At 44.2% G+C, this 20708-nt stretch overlaps 1 protein-coding gene across 18 annotated transcripts in view; it reads right to left on the reverse strand.

The window, feature by feature from the left end:
• Window positions 1-20708, reverse strand: part of phldb1b (pleckstrin homology-like domain, family B, member 1b) — a 375430-nt gene that overhangs the window by 340811 nt on the left and 13911 nt on the right. Inside the window, exon 1 of one of the 18 annotated variants that reach the window (XM_072593432.1) lies at window positions 13367-13538. The exons of the other annotated variants lie outside the window; for them this stretch is intronic. The gene's annotated coding sequence lies outside the window, so the exon portion shown is untranslated. Of the gene's footprint in view, window positions 1-13366; window positions 13539-20708 lie in introns of those variants that run through there. 18 annotated transcript variants of the gene reach the window in all.

The following is a 20708-nucleotide window of genomic DNA, read 5'->3' on the forward strand; positions in this document are numbered from 1 at the left end:
AGATTTCCTTTCCAAAATGGCATTAGTGAACCAGATAGGTTTTGGCAACAATCAATGATAGTTACTATGGTAACCAAGACTGAGACTATCTTTACATTCCAGATTTCTCACTTAAAATTGAAATCTCAATAACTGATACGATGGGATTTGAATCCATATCCCCAAAGTATTGGCCTGTCCCACTGGCTCACTAGTCTAGTAATATCGCCATCTCCCCATCCTGCTACTCCCTGTCTCCTTGCAATAAATCGTGTGTAGACTTCAAACTGAAAACTCTAGTGTTATCCTCAGAAGAGATAAACTGTGGTTTGTTTCTGAACCTGGTTGCAAAGAGTATCTTCCAAAAAAAACCTCCTCATCTTCCATTCAGAGATTTAGAAAGAAGTGAGTTATAGTCAGCAATATACATTACCAAGGTGAGTGTACAAAGGGGGATATAAAAAGCTGAAGTCAGTTCTGAAGAGTTCAGAAAAGATTTACAAGGATGTTGCCAGGGTTGGAGGATTTGAGCTATAGGGAGAGGCTGAACAGGCTGGGGCTGTTTTCCCTGGAGTGTCCAAGGCTGAGGGGTGACCTTATAGAACAAAATTGAGGGGCATGGATAGGGTAAACAGGCAAAGTCTTTTCCTTGGGGTGGGGGAGTCCAGAACTAGAGGGCATAGGTTTAGGGTGGGAGGGGAAAGATATAAAAGAGACCTACGGGGCAACCTTTTCACACAGAGGGTGGTACGTGTATGGAATGAGCTGCCAGAGGAAGTGGTGGAGGCTGGTACAATTGCAACATTTAAGAGGCATTTGGACGGGTATATGAATAGGAAGGGTTTGGAGGGATATGGGCCGGGTGCTGGCAGGTGGGACTAGATTGGGTTGGGATATCTGGTCGGCATGGACGGGTTGGACCGAAGGGTCTGTTTCCATGCTATACATCTCTATGACTCTATAAGGGTGACTGGACTCGAAACATAAACACTTCTTCCTCTCTGCCAGACCTGCTGAGTTTCTCCAGCAATCTCTGATTATACTTTTAGCAAAAGGATTGGAGAACCATAGAGCAGTCTTGTACAGTTTATAGTTGAACCAGTGTTAGATACCCCAAAGATTCTTGGCTTCATTCACAATCCAAGCAGATACAATTATAGCATTTAAAAGACATTTGGACACGAATAGGAAAGGTTTAGAGGAATATGGGCTAAAAGCAGGCAAATGGGACTAGCTTAGTTTGGGAAACTTGGTTGGCATGGACGAGTTAGACCGAAGGGTGTGTTTTTATGCTGTCTGACTCTATGATACACAAGAATAGTGAAATTTTGCACCTCAAGGCAATATCTTTTTCTATGTTCTGCTGTGTACCATCAAGTCAATTCAACATCAAGATGATGTGGAGGAGCCAGTATTGGACTGGAGTAGACAAATTTACAAATCGCACAACACCAGGTTACAGCCCAACGGGTTTATGTGGAAGCACGAGCTTTCAGAGGGGTCCTGCTTCAGGTAAGGAGCAGCACTCTGAAAGCTCGTGCTTCCACATAAACCTGTTGGGCTGTAACCTGGTGTTTTGTGTGATTTTTAACTTTAACAACATCAAAATGCAATGGTAAGGAAGCGAGGGAGTTAGTAATTTGTAAAATGATTTAAGATTTTACTCATCTACGTACCAAAGAGTGTTATGGAGTTAGTGAGTGACAGGCCCTTATCCAGTCTTGAGGCTGTACCGATGACCAGAGTATCCAATGAAATAATTTCTCGAACTGAATCATTGCAATGAAAGCTGTCCAATGTCCCCTTGCTACTGAGCTCCTGTCTCATAGAAATGTTATGGTATAGAAGAAGGATGTTTGGTCCATTGGGTCTGCTCTGTCTCTCTGAGCATGACATTTCAACTGCTTAGCATTCATTCTGACCCCATTTCAATTTGATTGTTTAATAGTGTGGCCATTTTTAATGTTTGAATGATGGTCCGAAACAAAACTTCATAAATACTCAATAAAAATCTTCAAATATTACCAATCTCCAAATTAAAAATGTATTTGGGCCTGATTTTAACCCATTCAAAAATTCAAAATTGGAAGACCCAATTGCACAGAGTTACAGTCAGGCTTTTGGAAGCTGGTGGAGGCCATTCAGCCTCTCATAGTCAACCTATCCCTCAACTCTTCTTACCAACCTTAGCTTCATATCCTTTGGTACTGTTACAAATCCATGAACCAGATCATGGAATCAGAGATTGACCCTGTACAGATCAATCCAGCACCAGCTCCCACTCAACTCCTCTTTTGCCGTATTCTTGCAATTTTCTTTCTCCTTCAAGTTAGACCTGGCCCCTGTTGCCTGTGGAGGCAGCAACGTTCTCTGACGGATGTGTACTTGTAGGAAATAAACTTGGACTTGCTGTCACGATAGGTGGAGGTAAAGGGATTGATTGGATTGCTCTATGGAGAATCAATTCGATGGACTGAATGGCCTCCAACTGTGCCCTCAATGTCTCCATGACAACTCACTTTAACTCCTCTTTGGGGTGTGTTTGTGGCTCAGCGCGGTAGATTTTCACAAGGACTCAACAGCATATCTTAGAGAGATCATTTCCTTCCCACGGTCCATCTGACCCCAGGGTGACCCCAGCTGGAGGGTCTGAATGGCCTCCTCCCATTCCCAAGTTTTTATAAATGTTCCCAATAACTTCTCTTTCCAAACAAACTGTACTAATGTTATACAAGTAGTTAAAATGATACAACCATCTCCTTCTGGAAAGTAGCCACTCAAACACAAAGAATCAATGGAAAGCAGCCACGACAGAGAATTCCGCTGTTGGGAAGAGCCAAGTGTAACTCCGCAGCTGGCCTGAACGCCTTCTGAAGTATTCAGAAATATTTCCGCCTCTGCTTTTCTCCCTCAGCTTTTTCTGGAGGCCGACTCTGAGGAATATGGAGCCTTCCCCCCCCCCCCCCCACCCCCTGCCCCAGCTCCTGTGCCCAAATTCCAGCGTGACTGAGCACAGACGAGGTGTCTCAGTTGTCTCTCTAGCTCTCCGGAGAGCCACCGCATTTTGCCCTCATCCTGGGCCACTGGGCCTGGCATGGCCAACGACTCCACCTGCGTAAAGCTGAGGTTATTACCCTGGTCCCCTGGGCACTGTCAGGGTAATCTGGCAACTGAACCTGGCTCTGTGTACAAAAGGGTTTTGTGAAACCTGTTGTGAGATTCAGAACCAATTTCTCCTGGGTGCCCTTTGGCTGCTGCGGGGAGTGGGGGTGTGGCTGGTGCCAAAATGATAGCCATGGAATCCCTACAGCGTGAAAGCAGGCCATCCAGGCCCATACAGACTCTCGGAAGTGGATCCCACCCAGACCCACCCCCTACCCTATCCCTGTAGTCCTGCATTTCTCCTGGCTAATCCACCCAACCTGCCACTTTTGGACTGATATGAAGGAAACCAGAGCACCCGGAGGGTGCCCACACAGACACGGGGAGAATGTGTAAACTCCACACAGAGAGTCACCCGAGGCTGGAATCAAACCCAGGTCCCCAGCACTATGAGGCAGCAGTGTTAACCACTGAGCCACCGTGGTGCCCCAAAACTAAGGAAAATTGGCATCACAGATTGAACATGCTTTGGAAGAGTTAAACTCCTCACTGAAGACTTTCCCTATTTTTAGGCATGAAGTCAAAGAGGAGGATAGTGACTCAGTCACAGGTCTGTCAGACACAGACTGTGAGTCAGCTTCCTCAGAAAGGGCATCTCCCAGCCAATCATAACTGTCGAACTAACACCAGGACACTTGGAGTTAGATTGTAAAGCTGAGATGCAGTCACTCCCACACTGAAGACCAATATTCCAGCCCACTTCAGGACTGAAAGTTCTCAAATACAAGAGGGAAGTATTTCCATTTATACAACGCTTCCCATAAACATAAGACGCCCCTGACAGTGCAAGGTAGCAGACAATGACACATCCCTCCCAGATCATCTCAATGCCTTCTATGCTCGCTTTGAGCAGAATTTCAGTGGAGAGGTTACACCTATTCCGACAAATCCTGACGGACCTATCCCAACAGTCACTGCATCAGTGGTCAGATCAGTTTTCCTTCGTGTGAATCCAAGGAAAGCGATGGGACCAGACGAGTACCAGGCCGTGCACTCAGAGCATGTGCAGACCAACTGGCAGAGGTTTTCTCGGACATCTTCAACCTCTCCCTGCAGCAGGCCATTGTCCCTGCCTGTTTCAAGAGGTCAACATCATCCCTGTGACTAAGAAGGCTCATGCAGCACGTCTCAATGACTACTGCCCAGTGGCCCTAACTTCGATGGTCATGACGTGTTTTGAAAGGCTGGTCATGGCATTAATCAACTCCAGCCTCCCCACTACTCTTGACCCACTCCAATTTGCCTATCGGACCAACAGATCCACGTCAAATGCCATATCACTTGCCCTTCACTCCTCCATAAAACATCTTGACACCAAGAACAGCTATGTAAGAATCCTACTCATTGACTACAGTTCAGCCTTCAACACTATTATCCCCTCGAGACTGATTACTAAACTTAGTGATCTCAAACTAAGCCCCACTCTCTGCAACTGGATTCTCAGTTTCCTGACCCACAGGCCACAATCAGTGAAGATTGGAGACAATATTTCATCCTCACTAACACACAACACTGGTAGATCCCCAGGGCTACATACTCAGCCCCCGACTATACTCACTGTATTCCGACGACTGCGTCACCAAATACCAGACTAATGCCATTTACAAGTTTGCTAATGGCACCATCATAGTCGGTTGAATCCCAGATGGCAACAAACAGACTACAGATGGGAGGTGGAAGACCTGGAAAAATGGTGCACCGAGAACCACCCAGCTCTCAATGCCGGCAAAACCAAGGAACTCATTATTGACTTTCAGTGGGATGTTACTCATGCCCCCCTACACATTAACAGCACAGAGTTGGAATGAGTGGAGAGTGTCAAACTCCTGGGAGTGGTCATCCACAACAAGCTTTCTTGGATTCTTCATGTGGACGCACTGGTTACAAAGGCCCAACAATGTCTCTTCTTCCTCAGGCAGTTGAGGACATTTGGCATGATGGGGAATACCCTTGCCGACCTTTACAGGTGCGCCATCGAGAGCATTCTGTCTGGACGTATCACTACCTGGTATAGTAACTGTACCATTCAAGATTAGAGCCAGTTACAGAGAGTGATGAACTCAGCCCAGACAATCACAAAGGCCAACCTCCCATCTATAGAATCCATCTACCAGGCCTGCTGTCAAGGAAAGGCCGCCAGCATTCTCAAAGATCCATCCCACCCTGGCAATGTTTTTCTACAACCTCTACCATTGGGGAGAAGGTACAGAAGCCTGAACACATGCACCAGCCGGTTTCACAACAGTTTTTACCCTACTGTTGTTAGAATACTGAATGGACTCACAAACTCTTAACATTCGCCTGTACCTATGTTTTTGCCACTGTTTACCTCTTATTTACTATCTAAGCTACTTAACTCTGTGATCTGTCTGTATTGCTCGCAAGACAAAGCTTTTCACTGTGCCTCAGTACACGTGACAATAAATTCAATTCAATTCAATTAATGGCTAACACTTTCAACTTGGTTGTGAGTTCTAGTCTCAGTCCCGTACTTGAGGGGGGAAAAAAAACAGTCTAGGCTCACACTTCAGTGTCGTACTGAGGGAGTGCTATGCTGTCAGAGGTGCTGTGTTTCAAATGAAGTGTTAAATTTAGGTCCTGCATCCTTTCTTGGGTAGATGTTTAAACAAAAACCCACTGCAAAATTTGAAACAAGAGCAGGAGAGTTTTCCCTGTTATTCTGGACAATATTTGTCTCTTAATTAATCACAAAAGCTGATCATCTGATAATGATCTGTTGGTGGGGGCTTACTGTGCATTGATGAGCTGCCAGATTTCCTACATTAAAACAGTAATTACACTTAAAGAGTTCTTACTTGTAAAATGCTTTGAGATATCCAATGGTCATGAAAAGCTCTGTATAAATAGGGGTGGCACATTGGCTCACAGGGCCAGGGACCTGGGTTCAATTCCACCCTCAGTCTGGCTGGAGTTTACATATTCTCCCTCCATCTGTGTGGGTTTCCTCCAGATGCTCTGGTTTCCAGACAGCGCAAAGATGTGCAGGTTAGGGGGATTGGCCATCCTAAATTGCCCATAGTGTCCAGGGATGTGCAGACTGGGTGGGTTAGCCATGGGAAATGCAGGGTGACAGGGATGGGGGATGGGTCTGGGTGATATGCCCTTCAGAGGGTCGGTGTGGATTTGACGGGCCAAATGGCCTGCTTCCACTCTGTAAGGATTCTAAATGCAAGTTTTCCTCTTCTTTTAGCACTCATTAAATGATTTCTAAAGTGCAGTTACCGTTGCAACATCAACAATAAAGCAGGTAACCTGCACTAACAACAATGAGATCATGACTACCCAAACTGCTTTAATGATCTCCACTGAGCAAGAAATATCCTGTGACCAGCACACTGAAGGAACTCTGTTACTCTTTGAATGCAGTCACAGAGTCAGTTCTGGTTCAGGAGGCTGTTCAGCCCATCAGATCCTTGCCAGCTCACTGCAAAGCAAACCAGTTAGGGCTGTCCAGTTTTTTAATTCCACCAAATTGAGGCTTGCTTTATCATTTCATCCCAAAGGCACAGGTCTCAAAACACTCTTGAATCTTCTGATTCCAAGTTGCAATTCTCATTAAGCCCCAGAGGGCAGTGACTTTGATGCATCTGTCAGCATTCAGTTATATCAGTTTGATCATGGACATCATCAAGCAACTAAGATGATATACAATGATGTGATGCTCAAACTCATTCTTTAACCTTCTTTTACAAACAAACAATGCTGTGTTAAAGGAAGAGTGCAATTACTTAAGCTGGATTTGACATGGAGTAGATGAATCCAGAGTGAACAGGGATCCGCTTGGTGAGTGAGTGAATTCGGTGTTTCAGTTTATAGAAGGCACTGACTGAAATGGCAGTGGATTCAGATTTACTGAAAATTTGCAGAAGGGAAAAATATGTGAAAAAAATGGCAAAGTTCTGGAGGAAGAGCAGTTGGACGGGGAGTAATTAGATACCTCTTTCAAAGGGTCAGTATAGGCCTAATGTGGTGGGCAGCCTCATTCTGTACAGTAAGATTGAATGATGGTTAATTACGTCCAACTACATCCTAATTCAGTTTGAATCCTGCTCTTAGCTGAGCAACATCTTCACTTCGTTGTTGATCATTGTGTCCTTGAACTTGCCCCATCTGTAATCTCCTCCAGTGCCACAACTCTCTGTAGTATCCACGATGTGGAGGTGCCAGTGTTGGACTGGGGTAGACAAAGTCAGAAGTCACACGATACCAAGCTATAGTCCAACAGATTTATTTGACTGAAAGTTCGTGGTTTCAAGTAAACTTGTTGGACTATGACCTTAGTGTCATTTGACATCTGACTTTGTGGTATCAAATTCTGGCCTCTTCAGCATCCCTGATTTTAGATTAGATTACTTACAGTGTGGAAACAGGCCCTTCGGCCCAACAAGTCCACACCGACCCGCTGAAGCGCACCCACCCAGACCCATTTCCCTACATTTACCCCTGCACCTAACAATTTAGCACGGCCAATTCACCTCACCTGCACATTTTTGGACTGTGGGAAGAAACCATAGCACCCCAAGAAAACCCACGCAGACACCGGGAGAATGTACAAACTCCACAGTCACCTGAGGCAGGAATTGAACCCGGGTCTCTGGTGCTGTGAGGCAGCAGTGCTAACCACTGTGCCACCCACTATTTTAATCTTTCCACCTAACAGTACCTTCAGGTACTTAGACCCCAAGATCTGGAATTCCTTCCTTACACCTCTCCACATCGCCAACTCACTTTCCTCCTTTAGTATACTTCCAAATCTATCTATCTGACCAAAGTAATTTCTCCTTTTGGGGCTCGGTGTTTTATAACATCACTGTAAAGCACCTTGGGACATTTCATTACATTGAAGATGCTAAATAGATAGAGAATGTCGTATCTCTGGCATAAAGCAATACCTTGGAAACAATTGTTTGACCTTACAGCTCCATCTGGGAATGTAGCAAAAAACACTCAAACACCATTATTCCCCAGTCTGGGGTGAAGAAAGTCTGACATAAACAATATCACATAAAGGAAGTCAACCTAGCATGAGACACAATAACTACTTACATGAACGGATGTGAGTTCACAAGCTGCTTAAAGTAAGGTTCAAACTTTATCACAAAGACAAATATATGCCGGGTCTTTAACAAACTGCACTTGAGACAGTGGTTAAGCTACATTTGAATGTAATAGAAATAATTCTGTGGACATTAGGATAACACTTGACTTTAAGTAAATAGGAAAATAGGATCATCATTACACTTGGTCCAATCCAATCAATATGATGGCCAACCGTAACAAATTCATAACACAATACACTGGGAAGTCCAAAAGGCAGAAAAAGGAAAATATCACTCAGAGCTTTCCAGTGGAAACAAGACCCTTCAAAACTTGAGGTATTTAATTTTCCCTTTGCACCCAGAAGCACAGAAATGGAAATGCTTCTTGATATCCCTGGTGCCTCTCAATGGGGCCATAGTCAATGCTCTGGTCCATATAGGACTGAGCTACAGAGGTCTACTCCATGACAGGTAAGATCCAGACCATCAGCCTCAGTCTCAGGGAAAATCATGCTGGGCTCTGTGCACGCTTTCTCACTGAATGACTCCCTATGAAAAAGGACCTGGAAGCATTGCGGACAGGAGTGGAGTTACAGGCGAAGCCTCCTGTTGTTGCATGGCCCATGTGTAGGCTGCCGGATGAGGAATGATTGTCTATGTGTGGCAGTAGAAGATGAACAGTGTCCATCAGTCAGAGCTGGGGTTTTGTGGGGATGGGTTCATTTCTGAGGTTTAGATACCTTCCCTCCCACATTGGTGTGTTGATGGAGGTCAGCTGGCAGCTGAGTCAGGATGTGAGCTTTCTGACCAATCAGTGTCCAGGGTGGGGAGGGAGGGGGTGATGGTGCACTTTGGGGAGTGGTCACTGAAAATGTCACCTTTTATGATCACAGTCTTTGGACTATAAGTTTTCAACTTGTAAAGAAATTAGGATTTGCAGACTTCTCTTTTCAGTGGCAGAGGAACACGTGGAACCCAGGATAGTACGGAACTGTCTTTTAGCTACTCATGGAATGTAGGCATCACTGGCTGGGCCAGCAATTATTGCCAGTCCCTAGTTGCCCTTGAGAAGGTGGGGGTGAGCTGCCTTCTTGAACCGTTGCAGTCCATGTGCTATAGGTCCCACAATGCCTTTAGGGAGGGAATTCCAGGATTTTGACCCAGCGACACTGAAGGAACGGTGATATATTTTCAAGTCAAGATGGTGAGACTCAGAGAGGAACTTGCAGGTGTTCCCATGCATCTGCTGCCCTTGACCTTCTAGATGGAAGTGGTTGTGGATTTGGAAGGTGCTGTCTAAGGATCTTTGGTGAATTTCTGCAGTGCATCTCGTAGATAGTACACACTGCTGTGACTGAGCATCGATAGCAGAGGGAGTGGATGCTTGTGGATCTGGTGCCAATCAAGTGGGCTGCTTTGTCCTGGATGGTGTCAATTTTGAGTGTTGTCATTGCTGGACTTATCCAAGCACTTGAGAAATAGTTAAAGTTTTTAGACTTTACATAAACAGTATCGGCTCCACTAAAACTCATTATTACTTGTAGGTTGATGTTCTTTGTACTAGCCCTGCACAGGGTCACAATTTCACTACAAAGGAAAGGTATCTTAATGGGCTCTAGACACCAACCATTGATGGCTTTATGTTGGGATAGTACATTGCCACGACTCCTTTCTTTGCTGAGTCTAATGGCTTGCCCAAATATCAATGGTATAGGATAGACCATATAAGAATCTTAATAAGAAGAGGCACTTGCCTCACCTAACAAGGGACAGTTTATTTCCTGACAGCTATAGGTACTACGAACATGAACCAATGAGGGATAAATACAATTATCATCATTTAAGCACAATAGCTCAGCATTTATGTCAACTCTCTGATGTTTCAAAACTCTTTAATCCTGTCTTTCGACCCTTCCAGTGATGTAGCCTTCACAACCCTTTGGGAGAAGGAATTCCTTCACATCTCAGTTTGAAATGACTGTTCCCGTATTCTGTAACTATGTCCCACAACTTGAGATTCCCCACGAGCAGAAACATCTTCTCAACATCTGCCCTGTCAAAACCCCACAGCATTTGTATGTTTCAATAAGACCTAAGGTCTAATGAACAAAGGCCTAACCTGTTTAGCCATTCTTGATCCAGAAGTCAGGCTAGAATTGTCTCCATTGCCAGTATGTTCTTTCTTAAACATGGGGACCAAAACTGTACACAGTACTATAGGTGTAGTGTCACCAACACCCTGTACAATTATAACAAGACTTCCCTACTTCTATGTTCCATACCCCTCGGCAATAAAGGCGAAAATTCCATTTGCTTTTCTATTTACTTGCTAAACCTGCATTCTAACCTTTTGTGTTTCATGCACAAGAACACCCGATCTCTCTGCACTCTGCTTTTTGTGGAGTCTTCCTTCATTTAAATAATAGTTTGCCTTTTGATTCTTCCTACCAAAGTGCATGACCTCACACTTTCCTATATTAAACTCCAGTCACTCAACCTACGCATATCCTCTTCCAAATTCCTTATGTACTCATCACACTGTGTCCTCCCACCTTTTTGTATTGTCAGTAAGTGTGGATACATGCCCCTTATCCCCTCCTCCAAGTTATTAGTATCAATAGGAAATAATTGAGGCCCTCAGACTGATCCTTGTGGCACTCCACCAGTTACATCTTTCCAACCTGAAAAGATTATTTATTTCCAATTCTCTGTTTTTCGTGTGTCAACCAATTCTCAATCCAGGCTGATACATTACCCCCAATACTCTTAGCTACTATCTTTTAGATGGCAGTTTCATTGAATACCTTCTGGAAATCCAAATAAAATGCGTTGAACGATCCCCTTTATTAACTCTGCTTGTTATATCTTCAAAGAACTGTAGACTAGTAAGTCAATACTGTTATGGTCCCAGCTAATGTTATTACTGAACATTCCAGATCCCAGACTGAAATATGTTTGATAGTTATTTTTTTATTTAACAAGGTGGTCTTTTATTGAAACACAAGTAATCCCAACTCACAGGCTTCTGTGTGTTAACCAATCCTCAACCATCCCTAACAGTGAGAGCTCCTATCTTGTGGAAAAGCCTTTGAAATGGCATCTTATTGAAATGCCTTCTGGAAATCAAATACATTTCATCCACTGATTCACCTTTAACATCCTCAAAGAATTCCAACAATTTTGTCAAATCTAATTTCTCTTTCACAAACAATGTTGATTCAGTTTGAATGCAGTAAGCTTTTCTAAATATCCTGATATTTCTCCCATAACAATGGAGTCTAGTATTTTGCCAGCAGCAGGTATTAGACTAACGGGCCTACAGTTTCCTGTTTTCTGTCTCCCTCCATTCTTGAGCAGGCATCACATGAGACGCTTAGTGATCTGTTGGAATCCTCCTTGAATCCAGTGGTTCTGGAATAGTTTGAACAATGCCTCCACTATCTCTGCAGCCACGTCCTTTAAAAACCCTTAAGATTGAAGTGAAAATGGGAATTGGGGAATGAGGGACCAGGAGCAACTGGTTTCCTTTTTGAAAGAGTCAGCACAGAGCTGATGGACCAGATGGCTTCCTCCTGGGCCTCATGAGTCTATGCTTCGATTTCAAATTGAAAATACGTTTTTCCATTGAAACTGTAAGCAACACAATAACGGGTTTGCAAGCTGACAGACATGAAAATTTGCATTTACTCCACACACCTGGAGCCCCACGACATCTCAGAAAGGAAAAGGGTCACACTTGTTTAGACAAGACAGTACAGTCCAGCAACAGAGTGAGGTATTATACAGTGATACTCGTGCACATCATGGATAGTATGTGTGGTAAGGAGGACAGGAACTTTCTGCAGTGTGTTAATAGCAATCTCAAGCTTTCAGATACTCAGTGCAGATGTGCTCAGCACGCAGCAGTTTTAATTCAGTTGTCTACTGGATAATGTGCTTTGCCTTTACATGGAGATTATTTCTATACATACGAGGAGCTTACAGTAAATCTTTCTATCAATCCACTGGACTGTTGTCACAAGTTTCAGAGAAATTACTTTCAAATAAGATACACACACTATCAACAGCACTCACACTCACCACACCCTCACTCTCACATCCATCATCCCACTCCCACACTCACACATTCAGCACCCCCACTCTCACACACATGTACATATTCAGCACTCACACACACACTCCCACAACACAGCCTCCTCACAATCATCATCCCATTCACACACTTACACATTCAAAATCTCGACTCTCACACCCATATATTCAGTACTCACACTCTCACTCTCACATTCACCATCTGCACTTTCACACACTCACACCTTCACCATCCGCATTCTTACACACTCACACTCACACATTCACCATCTGCACTCTCACACACTCACACTCACACCTTCACCATCCACTCTCTCACACACTCACACTCACACATTCACCATCTGCACTCTCACACACTCACACCTTCACCATCCGCACTCTCTCTCACACACACACACACATTCACCATCTGCACTTTCACTCACACTCACACCTTCACCATCCGTACTCTCACACATACTCACACTCACACATTCACTCACACTCACACCTTCACCATCTGCACTCTCACACACTCACCATCTGCACTCTCACACTCACTATCGGCGCGCTCACATTCTCACATTCACCACTGCACTCTCGCACACACACTCTCTCACATTCACCAACTACACGCTGATACACACTCACACATTCACAATCTCACTCTCACATTCACCATCCGCATTCTCACATTCACCATCGCACTCCCACACTCACACTGACATATTCACCATCTGCACTCACACTCTTGTAATCAGATGTTCAGCATCTCACAAACACACGCACAGAAGTACACTTTTGTAATTAATATTACAACCTGAAATGAGTTAGTACAGATCACATCTAAGAAACAGACTGTGCTGTCTTTTTAAAAATGCCTGGACAGATAGTTAAATATTAAAACAAAAGGGCAGAAGGGAGGAAAGTGAGGTTCAATTAAGATCTAATATCGGAACACGCTCAATTATTGCTCCACAAAGACACAAAGAGGTGTTGCAATTGCCAGAACAACATTGTTTAAGGAAAGTTAGAATGCCTGACAAAGATACAGTGTACTTAAAGATTCAAATTGTGGATGAAAAATGTACCTTTCACTCTGTTCAGGCGCTCCTGTAGAATAACTTCTCTAAAACCAAAACATCCATGTGGTGTTATTCTCATGGATCAATTCTCCAAAAGCCACCCAAAGTCCTGTGTCAATATTAACCTTTTTAGCAATTCCTTACAGTACGAACAAACTCCTTGTACTCTCCACGAAAACCAAGACATGAATGGACAGAAAGCAAGTGAGAAGATAGAAGGATTAGTAAGAGAGGTGAAATTGGCAATGACGGGAGCTCTCAGACTGAGGGTTGCCTGTCAAACTAGCCCAGCCTAAGGCAATGTGACCCTGCTCCTCCACCCTGACCAAACAACAAGGCTGCCTTTATTCATGTGAAAAAGATTTGCAAACAGTGCACTTGTTCATTGAAGGGAGAAAGGCCTTCAGTTTAAAATGCCAGAAAGGAGAAATGTAAGCACTAAGTATCAACAGTGCCAAATGAAAACCCCACACGGCCTCTCTCCCAACCTGGCTGCAAAGAGCATGGACACACTCCCCTGTTTGTCTTTTATTCCCAACAGAACTTAATATAACAGTCAAGCAGTTATGAGATAGAAAGTCACAGATTAACCGTATTCAACAAAATCCAACATAAATTTTATTGTAAATTCTGTTTCTCAATCTAACTAAGCTTCTTTAAATCAGGGTTGTACAAAGTTTAAATGCACTGAAACACTTTTTGTTTACAAATTAATTATCTTCAATTTAGCTGAAATGCCCACAGTACTGCAACACAGTGTATGGGCACTGTGCTACAACTGGCATTGGCCAGAAACTGGAGAGTTGGTTTGATAAAAGTGGGCATATTATTGTATTTTAACTTAGCATCTAAATGCCAAATCTATGTTGAAATTGTAGCTTCTTTACACACATATGTAAAACACAGACATGAACACATGCCCACATTGCACACATACACAGACACACACAAACAGGAAGACACATGTGTATATGCTAACATATGTACAAACAAGAGGACACACATGCACGTGCTAACACACACACACACACACACACGAACAGGAGGACACATGCGTGCATGCCAACATACAAACAGGAAAACACACGTGCACAAGCTAACACATAAATACAAACAGGAGGACACACATTGCACACAGACATATACACAACACTGGAGAATTTGAGGGTGCACATGTTGCCAACTGATGGTGGGTAATTTAGAGACTGGTTATTCCCTGTGTCCTGGCCAAGGCTTATCTTACAACCAACATTAGTAAAACTGTTGATCTGGTCCTTGCCTCAGTGTGATTATTGGGAGCTTGCTGTGCACAACATGGACTGCCATATTTCCTACAAACAATGGGGATACCCCAAACTTCCCTGTCTTCATCCAGACCCTGATATTGGCACCAGCTCAGGAGTCTGGGTCTACATTAACCAGCTAGACAACCATTGGTGCAATCTCCTGGCAGACAGCCTCTTTACTGCCCAGTTTGGAAATATATCAGGGTTCCTTCCGTGTCACTGGGTCAAAATCCTGCAAATCTCTCCTGGGCCTGCACCACATGACTCCAATTCACTACCACATTCTCCAGGGCAGTTAAGAGATCGGCAAAAATGTTGGCCCATCCAATGATGGCCACATCCCAAGAATGAATAAAAGAAAGAAAAACACCACATTCATCATCTTACTAACGACATCAGACAGATGACCAAGAGTGTTGGAGCACTGTCTGTCCCAGAGGGAGATGTAATTGTTGCTGAGAAAGGCTGGAGACAGCAACATCCAAGTATAGAATCACAGAATTCTAATAGTGCAGAAAGAGACCATTCAGCCCATTGAGTGTGCACAGAGCCTCTGAAGAGCACCCCACACAGATCCTCTCCCTGCCCTATCCCTGTAACCCCGCATTTACCATGGCTAATCCACCCAGCCTGCACATCTTTGGACATATCAGGAAGAGCTCCAGACACAGCTGTCGGTTACACCTATCCCCACATCTCATCCCTCCCCACCTCCCCTCCCCTCAGGGATCCCAAATCTTCTTCTGTCGACTGTGGGAAATCAAGTTGGACTGTCAGCCTTGACTTTATTCTGACGTTTCAAGAGTGGCCAATGAATCTTGACTGAGCCACAACTGACAGACAATGGAACCTATTCAAAATATGTGTTGCTGGAAAAGCACAGCCAGTCAGACAGTATCCAAGGAGCAGGAGAATCGACGTTTCAAGCAGGACGTCAGGACATTCCTGATGAAGGGCTTATGCCCAAACCATTGACTCTCCTGCTCCTCGGATGCTGCCTGACCTGCTGTGCTTTTCCAGCACCACACTTCCTACTCTGATCTCCAGCATCTACAGTCCTCACTTTCTCCTAGACTATGGAACCTGGGAGATAGATGGCCATTCAGCCCATCAAGCAAGCTCTACTATGCCATTAGAACACAGCTGATGTGACTGTGTCCTCAACTGCACTCTCCCAGTCTGCTCACCTTAACCCTTGACGTCCCCATTGATCAAAAATTCACAAAGCACAGCTTTGAATAAATTCAGTGACACAATCTCCAGCACTGCCCGGGAATGGAATTCCACAAACAAACTGACTGAACGGATTTCTCCTCATTCCTTTTCTAAAAGGAAGGCCTCTTCCCCTGAAATGCAGTCCCTTGTCAACAAATTGTTAACAGTCACTGCATCCACAACTTTGGCTCAGGGACATTATTCACACAACAGTTTTGATATAGAGGGGTAACAAACCCTTCACTGCCACCTGTAACTGCAGTGATTCTAACAGGGTCAGCCAGGTGGACCTCACAGAATCTGAGTTGCCTGATTGGGGCTGTTAACCTGGTCCAATCAGGGAGCCCTGGCTGACAGACAAAAGGGGGAGTGTGAGAGATGCCGACACTCTGGTAGCTGAGTCTGAATGAGGCAACACTAAGGTCAAAGCCTGTTCATGGGTAAATAAAGGGTGACTTGGTGACAGATACCAGCCTCTGTGGAATTATTTCAGTGACGAGACTGAGAATATGATCCTGAAGAAACTCACTCACAATAGTTGTCTTTGAGTTGTGGTAAGCATTTCTGGTGTCATGCTGTTGTTTGGGATGTCTGACTTATTCAATCCTGACATCAAACACTATGCCCAGTATGTGGAAAGAATATGGGGGTTTAGATCAGATTGGTGCTGGAAAAGCACAGGTCAGGCAGCATCCAAGGAGCAGGAAATTCAATGTTTTGGGCAAAAGCCCTTCATCAGGAATAGAAGCAGGAAGCCTCCAGAGTGGAGAGATAAATGGGGCCGGGGGGGGGAGGGGGGGGGGGGGGTGGGTGGTGGGGGTGAAGGCTGGGGAGAAGGTAGCAAAGAGTTCCAGCATCCCTCTGATCTGAACTCTGGTTTTCAGCATCTGCAGTCCTCACTCTTGCCTTGTGGAAAGAATATGTTCCTTTTTTCTGGACAAACAACTTTGCGACAGACAGAAAAAAAACAAGTAATTCTCCTGACAACCTGTGGAGCTACAGCCTTTTCAGTTATTTGGAGTCTAACATTCCCTGAGGCATCAGATACCAAAACCTTTCAGGAGTTGATAGACACAGTTAAGGAAGATTACAGCCCAAGCTTCCTCCAATTTTGAGACCCTATCAGTTTTACTCAGTAATTCGAGAACAAGGGGAATCCGTATTGGGATTTTTGATGAGATTAAGTTGACTGGCCAAAGCTTTGGCTTAACCCTTAATAAGATGCTTAGATACCATCTTGTATGTGGAATTAATAATGTAACAATGCAAAACACCAAGTAGCTAAAACCCAACTGGACTTCAAACAGGCACCTCAAATAGAATAGAAACCTTTGAGAACCTGGAGAGACCAGCTCACTATAGAAAAACTGTGCACATCTTTTTCAACACAGAGTTCTGGAAGTGTTGGGCACAAATAATGGGTCATCGTTTATCATCAGGGTATTTAGGTGTTTCCTAAAGTTGAAAGGATTTGATACAGAAGGACAACTCCATATCATCCATCATCCAATGTCTGGCAGAAACAGCATTCTAAACTTTGAAGGAAAGCTTAAAAAAAACAGCCTACAGCTTTACTTGATACCAAACTGTCCTGGGTCCTGTTTGATTATCGGACCACCCCTCTCACAACCACAGCAATAGTTCCAGCAGAGTTGGTAATGGGGAGAAGACGCTGCATCAGGACTTGGAGGGAGGGGGGGAGTTGGAGGCTGAGACTGCATCAGGAACATCAGTGCTGGAGACAAGATCCCACCAAGCGAGAGATACAGTTTGATACAGGGGACGAGGTTTAGCGTAAGAATCGCGGAAATGTCCCTGCACAGGGAAGAGGCATGGTCAATGTGAGGATATGATGTATAAATTTCGGGTGGGTGCGATGGTCCTGAACAAGCACATGGGTCAACACGGATTCGCAACTGGTGCGGGAGCAAACCCGTGCTGTGTTCTTTAAAACAGTTGGAAAGGCTCTGTAGGTTCACCCTCTCCATCGAGCATTGTCAAGAATCAGAGATGGACATGCCTTCGCCACCGGAATAAGAGAGTGAAATTCTACCGAGGCGTTCCTGGAGCAAGAGGTGAGCTCCTGTGCGTTACACGCTGCCCGTATTAGACGGCGAATCAGAGGAACCCGACCCAGTGCTAAAACTCCTTAGGAGGATCTCCAAGAAAAAAGACCGGTCTTCTTAATAAACAGTTTCCACGATGCCCTGAGGATAATGTGTCTGTAATATGAAGTTGTGCTTAGTTACAGGACAAACCTTTCCCAACTTCCTGTGGGCGTGAAGCAGTCCTGGTTAAATTTAGACATTTGACTGAAGAGGTATTCTCCACACACTTCCTGCCTCACTTGGCACTGCTGTCTGGAAAGGACAACCACTTTTTTCCACAGTAACTTCAGAGGGTGCGAATAAACTCAATCCACAGTAACGGGATATCAGACATCCTGACTGCAGGAACCCCCTGATCTGATCCAAGGCCGTTTGGATTTCCGTGCTATCAAATACACTGTCCAAATGATGTTACCTTTCTTGAAGGATTTATTGCTGAATATTAATGAAACTGAGCATATGTAGCTTTTATAAATCCTGCTTCTACCTTGAATCTCTGACTAGGAGGGAGGGGAAGAGTGTGAATGAGACGCAGGATCACAAAGAGAACGAGAGAGAGAGAGAGAGAGATGAGTTAATGTAAAGCCTGAATGAAAAACAAAGACACACACAAGAGAAAAGTGAGTGAGATACTTGCTTCAAAATATTGGCAGAATATTTTTATCGTGAGAAATTGCCAGAGAGAGAAAACAAAAGACAAAGTAGGAATTTTTTAAAAACACCTTCCAGTCTGTTAACTGAATAACTGTTTATGGTATAGATGAAGTGCAAGTTTGTTGTGGACAAAGGAACTGGGCATATATACCTTGACCCACCTTTTCCACTCACATATTCTGTGCCTGTCTGCTTCCCTCCTCTTCACTTGATGAAGGAGCAGCGCTCCAAAAGCTTGCTGAGTTCAAATAAAGCTGTAGGACTATAACCTGGTGTCATGTGACTTCTGACTTTGTCCACCCCAGTCCAACACTGGCACGTCCACATCAATCTGCACAGCAACAACTTTCTTTCTGCAAAATGGCATTGTTGATTTGGCAAAACCCAGTCGCCAATAGCGGGCCAAGGAACTGCCTGTCTGCTAAGTCTGAACACCACACTCCCTCTGGAGAGGAGTTTGAAGCTTCAATCTCTATTCCCTACCCTGTAGACATTGGGGGTGAAAGGCATTAGTTGGGGATTATGTCTCTGTTTGCTTCCCATCAACTGGAACTGAAGGATATGTTTGCCACTGTGAGCCGTCTGGCAGAGTGAGGTCCCCACCCTTGGCTGTCACCACCAACACTTTGACTCACTTGGGGAAGATTTGGTGGCATTGACTGAAGTTTACATAGCGCTGTCGGAAGGAAAGAATAAAAACAAAGGCTTTAGGCCAGTGTCCCATATTTGGCACCTGTAACTATTTTGATGGGCACTTCATTTCAAACACACAGACACAATCTAACAAGCAAACTCCAAAGGATTAGCGCAACAGTGATTAAACTGGACCACTCCCATACAGTCAGTTCTGTAGTTTTGAAACTTGTTACCAAAATTATCAAGTTGATGGGTTTGGATGCCTATACTTACATCTTGTAAAAACTCAAGTGGCTTTTTTTTTGAATACTCAATCCTCCCCTCTCTCCCCAAATACACTTTTAGATTTATGCAGAGGATGTGAATGACTCAGTGATGGCTGAGGTGTGTGTGTGTGTGTGTCTGTCCACACTGAAGTGAGTGGCTTGCCTGACCATTTCAGAGAAAAGGCGAGAGTCAGCCACACTGCAGTGGGACTGGAGTGACAGGATCATAGATGGTTAACAGGGAGGCCATTTGATCCATTGTGATAGAGCCAACCAGGTGAGTACAGCAAGCTTCCATTCCCCAAAAGACATTGGTGAACCAGGTCATGACTACCCAATAATTATAATTGAATAGTCACCATTACCAGAACTTACTTCTTATTCCAGATTGATATAATGAATTGAATTTAAATTCCCCAGCTGCTAGAGTGAGACCCATCGAAATAGAGAAAATGGGAGCAGGTGTAGGCCATTCAGCCATTCAAGCCTAGTCCACCATTCCAAGTCAATACCCGGTTCCTGCTTTCTCTCAAAGTCATATCACCAGATCAGTTTCCAGAGCTCCTGTGTTACTCATTGAGTGAATAAAGTACTCTCAATTCTTAACACAGCATATGACCATGAATCCCTGATGCCAATAGTCTGATCAGGCCACACGAAGTGGTATTAGAGTCTGGGCTGTACTATCTGTGAGCCTACCTCTGTCCACATGCTGCTGTCTGCTGGTTTACATGAGAATTTAATAAAGAATTGCTTTTATATTTGGTAAACTCATGTTCCATCCTACCCCATGTCCCTGCCAATTGGATACGAGATCAAGCCCAGCTCTGTACAAGGCTAATGTTGGCACTCCGTAACAAAATGCAACAAATTCCTGTTGATTGAAAAGGTAAAATAAAAAATAAAACCAGAAAACACAGTGACAGGCCACTCACCATCCAAAAGAGATAAGGCAGGTCAATGTTTCTGATGAAAGGTCACAGACATGAAACGTGAACTGTTTCCCTCTCCACAAACACTGCCAGGCTTGAGGAGCATTTCCAACATTTTCTACTTTAGTCTCAATTTTAGATGCTGGATCTTTCACTGAATCTGATTGAAAAATCTCCAGCCACCAAGAGATCCATGATGTTCTGCAGTGCACTAATTGTCGCTTTGTATATTAATGTTTTAAAGGTTTTCA

Source organism: Chiloscyllium punctatum, chromosome 23, assembly GCF_047496795.1.
Source record: "Chiloscyllium punctatum isolate Juve2018m chromosome 23, sChiPun1.3, whole genome shotgun sequence".
In the NCBI taxonomy this organism is placed as follows: Eukaryota; Metazoa; Chordata; class Chondrichthyes; order Orectolobiformes; family Hemiscylliidae; genus Chiloscyllium; species Chiloscyllium punctatum.